Here is a 10,000-nt window from a genome sequence, read left to right on the forward strand (position 1 = left end):
CACAGTGGAACTCTCTGACAAACACTGCTTGTGCGTTAGCCCCAGTAAACAACTCAGCGGGGGTCACAGGCCCTGACCCGTTCAGAGGCACCTGTGTGACAAGACAACAAATGAAACTCGCTGGAATGTTTCTGCTGTCTTGTCATTTTAGACGGACCCACTGAGCGCACAACACAGTGGAACTCTCTGACAAAACACTGCTTGTGCATTAGCCCCAGTAAACAACTCAGTGGGGTCACAGGCCCTGACCGGTTCAGAGGCACCTGTGTGACAAGACAACAAATGAAACTTTAAAGACGCTGGCATGTACATCTTGTTTCTGCTGTCTTGGACGGGCCCACTGAGCGCACAACACAGGGGAACTTGGTGCAAACACTGCGTGTGCATAAGCCACAAAACACAAGCTCAGTGGGGTCACAGGCCCTGACCGGTTCAGAGGCACCTGTGTGACAGACAGCAAATGAAACTTAGACGCTGGAATTATTTATATGTTTCTGCTGTCTGTCTACGATTTCAGATTCACACTTAGAGTTTTTTGTCATTAAGTCATAAAAGCCACAAAACCACTTTAATATGACTTTCCAATACTCTTTGAAAGGTCTCTATATTGATAAAATGAGCCTTTTAGCAAAGTAACACTTTTCGGGCATTTTCAAAGTGCTCCCGCTGAGTGAATTTTGTTCTGAAAATCGTGTTCCCGAAAATCTCCGGGCACCCCGCCAACCCCCCCTGCCAGAAATGACAAGTGTCAAATCAGCGGGTCAAACGGCCACCTCTATCCGACCAGGAGCACCCAAATCCCCGCAAATGGCACTTTTTTTTTTCTTCATCGGGACTTCCGACGAGGTTAATGATTTCCCAAACTGCAACTCATTAACTATGTCCTGAGACACTTGCCAGAAATGACACATGTCAATTTGGCGGTAGCAAATCACTTTCCCAGGCCGGGAAGCAACACCCGAGGCCCGCAAAAGGCGGCCGAATATTTTCTCATCGGACTTCCGCGTTTTGGTTAATCATGTCTCGAAATCGTTAAATGCACATGTCAATTCGGCGGGAGCAATTCACTTTCCCAAGCCGGAAAGCATCACCGGAGGCCCGCTTGAAGGGCCCTAATATTTTCTCATCGGACTTCCGCGTTTTGGTTAATCATGTCTCGAAATCGTTAAATGCACATGTCAATTCGGCGGGAGCAACTCACTTTCCCAGGCCGGGAAGCAACACCCGAGGCCCGCAAAAGGCGGCCGAATATTTTCTCATCGGACTTCCATATTTTGGGGGTTGGATTCTCTCCCGCATTCCAGCCCCCTGGCCACGGGTCGCTCATTCACTTTCAGCCCGGGCCTTGCCAATTTGGTTAATCAGTTAGCCATGCACCAGACTCGGCCTCGCCTTTTTCATTTATGGTTAATGATGTGCCCAGGCTGGGACTTAGTCTCTCCAGCAGCCAAAACTTTTCACTGGTTAATGAGGTGCCCAGCCCGGCACTTAGTCTCTCTCCCCAGCAAGCTTACTTGGTCGGCCGACATTTGGATCCATTTTCGGGGCTTAATCGGGTCGAATACGGTCCCTTACGCAAGGGGAGCCGAAGCCCCGGCCTCTGCCAGGCGTCAGGCTGCCGTTTTTTAAGCCCGACCAAAAACCCGAAAATTGGTTAAAAATGGAAATAAATTTCCACCCAAAAAGGGTTAAAAGTCGGTTGGACGGCAGCCCTGGTCGGTCTCTGCAGACCTGGAGGCCCTAGACAGTAATCTGGAAAACAGACAAAGTCTCGAGAAACCACCTCCTACCATTCTCCAGGTACCCCGCCAATCCCCCCTGCCAGAAATGACAAGTGTCAAATCAGCGGGACGGATTTGACTTTTGTGACCGACCGCTGGAACTTTTTTCGGCTACAGGCAGTCAAATTTTTCTCCTTCCGGACTTCCAGTACAACTTTGAACGGCCATATCTCCGCACTCCCGCGTCGGAGCCAAGCCGTTTTTACACCGTTAGACGCGGCTTCCCGTGCCCGTTCGAATGCCGCCCTGCTCGGCGGAAAAGGAGAATTTTTTTATTTTTCGGCCGATTTCGGGAAAAAAAATTCCCGCTCTGAACTCGGATTTTTCGGCTTTAATCGTTTCGTATACGGTCCCTTACGCAAGGGAGCCGAAGCCCCGGCCTCTGCCGGGCGTCAGGCTGCCGTTTTTAAGCCCGACCAAAAACCCGAAAATTGGTTAAAAATGGAAATAAATTTCCACCCAAAAAGGGTTAAAAGTCGGTTGGACGGCAGCCCGGGTCGGTCTCTGCAGACCTGGAGGCCCTAGACAGTAATCTGGAAAACAGATAAAGTCTCGAAAAACCACCTCCTACCATTCTCCAGGTACCCCGCCAATCCCCCCTGCCAGAAATGACAAGTGTCAAATCAGCGGGACGGATTTGACTTTTGTGACCGACCGCTGGAACTTTTTTCGGCTACAGGCAGTCAAATTTTTCTCCTTCCGGACTTCCAGTACAACTTTGAACGGCCATATCTCCGCACTCCCGCGTCGGAGCCAAGCCGTTTTTACACCGTTAGACGCGGCTTCCCGTGCCCGTTCGAATGCCACCCTGCTCGGCGGAAAAGGAGACATTTTTTTTTTTCCGGCCGTTTTCGGGAAAAAATTTTCCCGCTCTGAACTCCGATTTTACGCCTTTAATCGATTCGGAGACGGTCGCTTACGCAAGGGAGGCGAAGCCCGGGCCTCTGCCGGGCGTCAGCCTGCCGTATGTAAGCCCGTCCGAAGCATGAGTTCCCACTTTTGGTTATCCAGTTGTCAATTTTAAAATTTCAGTTAATCAGTTGCCTGCTTGGTTAATCATTTGTCGCTCTGACATTTGGTTAACCAGTTGTCGATGTTCGAAATTCAGTTAATGAGTTGCCTCTTTGAAATTTCAGTTAATGAGTTGGCCCTTTGGTTACTCATTTGTCCCTGTGTCTTTTGGTTAACCAGTTGTCGATGTTCGAAATTCAGTTAATGAGTTGCCTCCTTGGTTACTCATTTGTCGCTCTGGCTTTTGGTTAACCAGTTGTCGATGTTCAAAATTACAGTTAATGAGTTGCCTCTTTGAAATTTCAGTTAATGAGTTGGCCCTTTGGTGACTCATTTGTCCCTGTGTCTTTTGGTTAACCAGTTGTCGATGTTCGAAATTCAGTTAATGAGTTGCCTCCTTGGTTAATCATTTGTCGCTCTGACTCTTGGTTAACCAGTTGTCGATGTTCAAAATTTCAGTTAATGAGCTGCTCTTATGTTCTATGATTTCCTACCTTGACAACTCATTAACCAGTGTTTCAAACAATGCACCAGGCCATTTGACGACCCCAACTCGGTTCCACAAGCGGGAAAGCAGCACCCCAAGGCCCGGTAAGGGGGCCGAATACATTCCCATCGTGAATTCCGTCCCAAATGTGAAAGACAAGTTTTCAGTTAATCAGTTGCCTGCTTGGTTACTCATTTGTCGCTCTGACATTTGGTTAACCAGTTGTCGATGTTCAAATTTCAGTTAATGAGTAGCCTCTTTGAAATTTCAGTTAATGAGTTGGCCCTTTGGTTACTCATTTGTCCCTGTGTCTTTTGGTTACCCAGTTGTCGATGTTCGAAATTCAGTTAATGAGTTGCCTCCTTGGTTAATCATTTGTCGCCCTGACTCTTGGTTAACCAGTTGTCGATGTTCGAAATTCAGTTATTGAGTTGCCTCCTTGGTTAATCATTTGTCGCTCTGACATTTGGTTAACCAGTTGTCGATGTTCGAAATTCAGTTAATGAGTTGCCTCCTTGGTTAATCATTTGTCGCTCTGGCTTTTGGTTAACCAGTTGTCGATGTTCAAAATTACAGTTAATGAGTTGCCTCTTTGAAATTTCAGTTAATGAGTTGGCCCTTTGGTTACTCATTTGTCCCTGTGTCTTTTGGTTAACCAGTTGTCGATGTTCGAAATTCAGTTAATGAGTTGCCTCCTTGGTTAATCATTTGTCGCTCTGACTCTTGGTTAACCAGTTGTCGATGTTCAAAATTTCAGTTAATGAGTTGCCTCTTTGAAATTTCAGTTAATGAGTTGGCCCTTTGGTTACTCATTTGTCCCTGTGTCTTTTGGTTATCCAGTTGTCGATGTTCGAAATTCAGTTAATGAGTTGCCTCCTTGGTTAATCATTTGTCGCTCTGGCTTTTGGTTAACCAGTTGTCGATGTTCAAAATTTCAGTTAATGAGCTGCTCTTATGTTCTATGATTTCCTACCTTGACAACTCATTAACCAGTGTTTCAAACAATGCACCAGGCCATTTGACGACCCCAACTCGGTTCCACAAGCGGGAAAGCAGCACCCCAAGGCCCGGTAAGGGGGCCGAATACATTCCCATCGTGAATTCCGTCCCAAATGTGAATGACAAGTTTTCAGTTAATCAGTTGCCTGCTTGGTTACTCATTTGTCGCTCTGACATTTGGTTAACCAGTTGTCGATGTTCAAAATTTCAGTTAATGAGTTGCCTCTTTGAAATTTCAGTTAATGAGTTGGCCCTTTGGTTACTCATTTGTCCCTGTGTCTTTTGGTTACCCAGTTGTCGATGTTCGAAATTCAGTTACTGAGTTGCCTCCTTGGTTAATCATTTGTCGCTCTGACTCTTGGTTAACCAGTTGTCGATGTTCGAAATTCAGTTACTGAGTTGCCTCCTTGGTTAATCATTTGTCGCTCTGGCTTTTGGTTAACCAGTTGTCGATGTTCAAAATTTCAGTTAATGAGTTGCCTCTTTGAAATTTCAGTTAATGAGTTGGCCCTTTGGTTACTCATTTGTCCCTGTGTCTTTTGGTTAACCAGTTGTCGATGTTCGAAATTCAGTTAATGAGTTGCCTCCTTGGTTAATCATTTGTCGCTCTGGCTTTTGGTTAACCAGTTGTCGATGTTCAAAATTTCAGTTAATGAGTTGCCTCTTTGAAATTTCAGTTACTGAGTTGGCCCTTTGGTTACTCATTTGTCCCTGTGTCTTTTGGTTAACCAGTTGTCGATGTTCGAAATTCAGTTATTGAGTTGCCTCCTTGGTTAATCATTTGTCGCTCTGACATTTGGTTAACCAGTTGTCGATGTTCGAAATTCAGTTAATGAGTTGCCTCCTTGGTTAATCATTTGTCGCTCTGGCTTTTGGTTAACCAGTTGTCGATGTTCAAAATTACAGTTAATGAGTTGCCTCTTTGAAATTTCAGTTAATGAGTTGGCCCTTTGGTTACTCATTTGTCCCTGTGTCTTTTGGTTAACCAGTTGTCGATGTTCGAAATTCAGTTAATGAGTTGCCTCCTTGGTTAATCATTTGTCGCTCTGACTCTTGGTTAACCAGTTGTCGATGTTCAAAATTTCAGTTAATGAGCTGCTCTTATGTTCTATGATTTCCTACCTTGACAACTCATTAACCAGTGTTTCAAACAATGCACCAGGCCATTTGACGACCCCAACTCGGTTCCACAAGCGGGAAAGCAGCACCCCAAGGCCCGGTAAGGGGGCCGAATACATTCCCATCGTGAATTCCGTCCCAAATGTGAATGACAAGTTTTCAGTTAATCAGTTGCCTGCTTGGTTACTCATTTGTCGCTCTGACATTTGGTTAACCAGTTGTCGATGTTCAAATTTCAGTTAATGAGTAGCCTCTTTGAAATTTCAGTTAATGAGTTGGCCCTTTGGTTACTCATTTGTCCCTGTGTCTTTTGGTTACCCAGTTGTCGATGTTCGAAATTCAGTTAATGAGTTGCCTCCTTGGTTAATCATTTGTCGCTCTGACTCTTGGTTAACCAGTTGTCGATGTTCGAAATTCAGTTAATGAGTTGCCTCCTTGGTTAATCATTTGTCGCTCTGGCTTTTGGTTAACCAGTTGTCGATGTTCAAAATTTCAGTTAATGAGTTGCCTCTTTGAAATTTCAGTTAATGAGTTGGCCCTTTGGTTACTCATTTGTCCCTGTGTCTTTTGGTTATCCAGTTGTCGATGTTCGAAATTCAGTTAATGAGTTGCCTCCTTGGTTAATCATTTGTCGCTCTGGCTTTTGGTTAACCAGTTGTCGATGTTCAAAATTTCAGTTAATGAGCTGCTCTTATGTTCTATGATTTCCGACCTTGACAACTCATTAACCAGTGTTTCAAACAATGCACCAGGCCATTTGACGACCCCAACTCGGTTCCACAAGCGGGAAAGCAGCACCCCAAGGCCCGGTAAGGGGGCCGAATACATTCCCATCGTGAATTCCGTCCCAAATGTGAATGACAAGTTTTCAGTTAATCAGTTGCCTGCTTGGTTACTCATTTGTCGCTCTGACATTTGGTTAACCAGTTGTCGATGTTCAAAATTTCAGTTAATGAGTTGCCTCTTTGAAATTTCAGTTAATGAGTTGGCCCTTTGGTTACTCATTTGTCCCTGTGTCTTTTGGTTACCCAGTTGTCGATGTTCGAAATTCAGTTAATGAGTTGCCTCCTTGGTTAATCATTTGTCGCTCTGACTCTTGGTTAACCAGTTGTCGATGTTCGAAATTCAGTTAATGAGTTGCCTCCTTGGTTAATCATTTGTCGCTCTGGCTTTTGGTTAACCAGTTGTCGATGTTCAAAATTTCAGTTAATGAGTTGCCTCTTTGAAATTTCAGTTAATGAGTTGGCCCTTTGGTTACTCATTTGTCCCTGTGTCTTTTGGTTGACCAGTTGTCGATGTTCGAAATTCAGTTAATGAGTTGCCTCCTTGGTTACTCATTTGTCCCTGTGTCTTTTGGTTGACCAGTTGTCGATGTTCGAAATTCAGTTAATGAGTTGCCTCCTTGGTTAATCATTTGTCGCTCTGGCTTTTGGTTAACCAGTTGTCGATGTTCAAAATTTCAGTTAATGAGCTGCTCTTATGTTCTATGATTTCCGACCTTGACAACTCATTAACCAGTGTTTCAAACAATGCACCAGGCCATTTGACGACCCCAACTCGGTTCCACAAGCGGGAAAGCAGCACCCCCAAGCCCCGGTAAGGCGGCCGAATACATTCCCATCCTGAATTCCGTCCCAAATGTGAATGACAAGTTTTCAGTTAATCATTTGCCACCTTGGTTCATCATTTGCCACTCTGACTTTTGGTTTCCCAGTTGTCAGTTTTCACATTTCAGTTACTGAGTTGACTTTGTCTTTCTCACTCTGTGTATCTCTATCTTCTCTCTGTCTCTCTCAGTGTATGCGAGTGTCTGTGTGTGTTCCACTGCCGCCCGGCCAACCGGGTCCAAAGGCCCGCCACGTTACACACGAAAAACCCCGGTCTCGCTTCGGAGCGACGGGCACCCGGCTTCTCGGTGTCGGACCGACTCCGTTCAGATACCGCTGGATGCCCCTTGCCCCTGGCTTGCTCTGGCAGCCGGCGCGTGCAGGCCGCCCCCTGCCCCGCCGTCTCAGTGGTCGGAAAGCGGTCTCCAGCCAACGGCTGTACCTCGGCCGCGGAAAGAGGCAGCTACACAAGCGAGGCACTGCTCTGTGCGGCCCCGCCACCCCGTTCAGCTGCCGTTGTCCCCGACCGGATCGGACTTTCCTTCCCGAAGTTATCCCCGATAAGCTGCCGCTGACCGACGGCCCGTCAGCCGCTGCGGGACGGCGACACTTTCCCGAACTCGCCCGGGGCCACTTCGGCAATATAGTGTGCGCCGGAGCCGGGGCTTTCCAACGAGCCATCCCCGAACGAAATCGGACACGGGAGTCGGGAGCGACAGGCGTTCGACTGGTGCCGGGCAACCGGGTCCAAACGCCCGCCTTGTTAAACACACGTACACCCCAGGCTCGATTCGGAGCGACGGGCACCCGGCTTCCCGGTGTCGGACCGACTCCGTTCAGATACCGTTGGATGCCCCTTGCCGCTGGCTTGCTCTGGCAGCCGGCGCGTGCAGGCCGCCCCCCGCCCCGCCGTCTCAGTGGTCGGAAAGTGGTCTCCAGCCAACGGCTGTACCTCGGCCGGGGAAAGGGGCAGCTACACAAGCCAGGCACTGGTCTGTGCGGGCCCGCCACCCCGTTCGGCTGCCGTTGATCCGGACCGGATCGGACTTTCCCTCCCGAAGTTATGCCCGATAAGCTGCCGCTCACCGGCGGCCCGTCAGCCGCTGCGGGATGGCGACACTTTGCCGAACTTGCCGGGGTCCAGGCCGATAATATAGTGTGCGCCAGCGCCGGGGCTTTCCAACGAGCCCTCCCTGACCGAAATCGGACACGGGAGTCCAGAGCGATAGGCGTTCGACTGCCGGCCGGCCAAACACAGGCAATCCCCCGCCGTTGCGGACCCGCTCCAGGACAACCGGGTCCAAACGCCCGCCTCGTTACACGCACGAAAACACCGGGCTCGATTCGGAGCGACGGGCACCCGGCTTCCCGGTGTCGGACCGACTCCGTTCCGGTACCCTTGGATGCCCCTTGCCCCTGGCTTGCTAGGACAGCCGGCGCGTCAAGGTGGGCCCCCGCGGCTCCGGCTCAGCAGTCGGAAAGCGGTCTCCAGCCAACGGCTGTACCTCGGCCGGGGAAAGGGGCAGCTACACAAGCCCGCTACTGGTCTGTGCGGCCCCGCCACCCCGTTCAGTGGCAGTTGACCCCGACCGGATCGGACTTTCCTTCCCGAAGTTATCCCCGATAAGCTGCCGCTGACCGACGGGGCGGCAGCCGGTACGGGACTGCGACACTTTCCCGAACTTGCCGGGGTCCAGGCCGATAATATACTGTGCGCCAGCGCCGGGGCTTTCCAATGAGCCCTCCCTGACCGAAATCGGACACGGGAGTCCGGAGCCAAAGGCGTTCGACTGCCGGCCGGCCAAACTCAGGCAACCTCCCGCCGTTGCGGACCCGCTCCCGGACAACCGGGTCCAAACGCCCGCCCTGTTACACGCACGAAAACACCGGGCTCGATTCGGAGCGACGGGCACCCGGCTTCCCGGTGTCGGACCGACTCCGTTCCGGTACCACTGGATGCCCCTTGCCCCTGGCTTGCTAGGACAGCCGGCGCGTCAAGGTGGGCCCCCGCGGCTCCGGCTCAGCAGTCGGAAAGCGGTCTCCAGCCAACGGCTGTACCTCGGCCGGGCCAAGCGGCAGCTGCACAAGCCCGCTACTGGTCTGTGCGGCCCCCCCACCCCGTTCAGTAGCAGTTCACCCCAACCGGATCGGACTTTCCGTCCCGAAGTTATCCCCGATAAGCTGCCGCTGACCGACGGGGCGGCAGCCGCTACGGGACTGCGACACTTTCCCGAACTTGCCGGGGTCCAGGCCGATAATATAGTGTGCGCCAGCGCCGGGGCTTTCCAACGAGCCCTCCCTGACCGAAATCGGACACGGGAGTCCGGAGCCAAAGGCGTTCGACTGCCGGCCGGCCAAACACAGGCAACCTCCCGCCGTTGCGGACCCGCTCCCGGACAACCGGGTCCAAACGCCCGCCCTGTTACACGCACGAAAACACCGGGCTCGATTCGGAGCGACGGGCACCCGGCTTCCCGGTGTCGGACCGACTCTGTTCCGGTACCACTGGATGCCCCTTGCCCCTGGCTTGCTAGGACAGCCGGCGCGTCAAGGTGGGCCCCCGCGGCTCCGGCTCAGCAGTCGGAAAGCGGTCTCCAGCCAACGGCTGTACCTCGGCCGGGCCAAGCGGCAGCTGCACAAGCCCGCTACTGGTCTGTGCGGCCCCCCCACCCCGTTCAGTCGCAGTTCACCCCAACCGGATCGGACTTTCCGTCCCGAAGTTATCCCCGATAAGCTGCCGCTGACCGACGGGGCGGCAGCCGCTACGGGACTGCGACACTTTCCCGAACTTGCCGGGGTCCAGGCCGATAATATAGTGTGCGCCAGCGCCGGGGCTTTCCAACGAGCCCTCCCTGACCGAAATCGGACACGGGAGTCCGGAGCGAAAGGCGTTCGACTGCCGGCCGGCCAAACCCAGGCAATCTCCCGCCGTTGCGGACCCGCTCCCGGACAACCGGGTCCAAACGCCCGCCCTGTTACACGCACGAAAACCCCGG

The sequence above is a fragment of the Somniosus microcephalus genome, unplaced genomic scaffold (genome assembly GCF_052327205.1).
Source record: "Somniosus microcephalus isolate GS21.2 unplaced genomic scaffold, FLI_Smic_1.0 scaffold521, whole genome shotgun sequence".
In the NCBI taxonomy this organism is placed as follows: domain Eukaryota; kingdom Metazoa; phylum Chordata; class Chondrichthyes; order Squaliformes; family Somniosidae; genus Somniosus; species Somniosus microcephalus.